Source organism: Chiloscyllium plagiosum, chromosome 37, assembly GCF_004010195.1.
Source record: "Chiloscyllium plagiosum isolate BGI_BamShark_2017 chromosome 37, ASM401019v2, whole genome shotgun sequence".
Taxonomy (NCBI): Eukaryota; Metazoa; Chordata; class Chondrichthyes; order Orectolobiformes; family Hemiscylliidae; genus Chiloscyllium; species Chiloscyllium plagiosum.
In genome coordinates this window covers 25,347,404-25,349,572 of record NC_057746.1, presented here as the reverse complement: position 1 = coordinate 25,349,572, position 2,169 = coordinate 25,347,404, and positions in this window count along the sequence as shown.

Here is a 2,169-nt window from a genome sequence, read left to right as displayed (position 1 = left end):
TAAACCTATGCCCTCTAGTTCTGGACTCCCCCACCCCAGGGAAAAGATTTTGTCTATTTATCCTATCCATGCCCCTCATAATTTTGTAAACCTCTATAAGGTCACCCCTCAGCCTCCGACACTCCAGGGAAAACAGCCCCAGCCTGTTCAGCCTCTCCCTATCGCTCAGATCCTCCAACCCTGACAACATCCTTGGGAATCTTTTCTGAACCCTTTCAAGTTTCACAACATCCTTCCTATAGAGGGAGACCAGAATTGCATGCACTATCTAGTCCCATTTGCCAGCACTGGGCCCATATCCCTCTAAACCCTTCCCATTGATGTGCCTATCAGGATGCCTTTGCAATGCTGGAATTGTACCAGCTTCCACCACTTCCTCTGGCAGCTCCAAAGATGCACCACCCTTTGCGTGACAGTCAGCATCCTTTTCCCCCAGAGATGAAATGTCTATTCTAGTGGGGCATGCATTTATAGGTGAAAGGGAAAAGTTCAAAGGAGATGTGAGGGGTAAGGTTTTTACACAGAGGAACCTGCTGCCAGACGTGGTGGTGGAATCAGATACAATAGGGGCAGTTAAGGGACTGTTAGATAAGCAGATGAATATGTGAGGAACGGAGGGATATGGACCAAGGACAGGCAGAAGGGATTAGTTTAATTTGGCATCATATTAGGCACAGCACAGTGGGCTGAAGGCCTGTTCCTGTGCTGTTCTATGTTCAGTGTTCTCCTGTGGATGAGAAGGTGGGACACTGTGAGGTTCTCCAGCTTGCCAGGAGGAACAGAGGAGCGGAATATTATTTAAATGGAGAAAGACTGCAGGGAACCGCGGAACAGAGGGATTTGGGAATCCCCATCCATGAATCACAAAGGAAGCCAGCATCCACATTCAGCAGGAAATAGGGAAGGGAACTGGAATGTTGTGGGTATTTATTTCAAAGGGAATAAAAGTGGGGAAACAAGCTCAGCAGGTCTGACTGCATCTGTGGAGAGAAAGCAGAGTGATGGGCTGAATGGCCCCCTCGTGTCCCGCTGGCGTGGGGAGGATGGTGAACTGCAGCCACTCTGCAGCCTGACTGGGACAGACTGGAGGGAGAGAGAGTTTCCTGTTACAGTGAGGGACTGAAATCTGAGCCGCGTCTCTCTGTACAGTCACCACTGCAGCAGCTGTTACTGCTGTCTCTCGGCTGGTTGTGGTTTGGAGCTGATCAGGAAGAGGACATTCTCTCTGTCAGTAGAGAATTGTCCAAACATCTCCACAGTGGGGGGGAAAGAGAGAGGGAGAGAGAGAGACTGGGTGAGAGACAGGGAGGGGGGAGGAGAGTGTGTGTGTGAGAGAGAGAGAAGACAGAGATGGTTTTGGGAGGGGGGGGTGTGTAGGAGAGAGAGGGAGGAGGAAGGGGAGACAGAGAGCCAGGGGTGGGGGAACAGGGAGGGGAGAGTGTGTGTCTGTCTGTGTCGGTCTGTGTCTGTGTATTTGGTCCCATTGACTGTCTCTGGTTCATGTTTGACAGCAGCTGTTCATGTGGTTGTCAGGATCTTTAGTTTTCACAAAGCAGAGGAGGCTGTTCGGCCCTCTGACCTGTTCTACCATCCAAGGCTGATCAAGGCCCTAACTCCACCTACCTGCCTTGAGCCCATATCCTTTATCCCTTTGTTTAACAAGCGTATACAATAATGGTGGATCCAGCATCTGCTGCTGTCTGTGGGAGGGAGTCTGAAACCTCTCCCGGCCTTATTGTGTGTGGGAGAGCTTCCCAACATCTCTCCCTGAACCCTCTGCGCCCACATTCTCAAGGCTCTGCCCCCAAGCGCTGGAATCCCCAAAGAGTTGCTCTTTCTCTAACCCTGTCCTTTCCTGTTGTAATCTTGAAGACTGTGATCAGATCATGCCTTAACCTTCTAAGCCCCAGACAAAACCAGCCTTAATAGGATAATCACTTCACTCCTGAAGCCTGGGTGCTGTTGGTAAACACCCACCCTGCACTCTCTCTCTCTCTCTGTCTCTCTCGAGGAGGTAACCTTCCCTGAGATAACACATCCCACCCACAGCTCCTGGTTTGTGTCCTTCTGTTTCCACATCGGAATTTGGGCTCTCCTGGGTTGACTCTGGGGCAATCATCCTGACTCCAAGACAGCAGTGCCCATTTCCGCTCTGACCCCATCCCCACC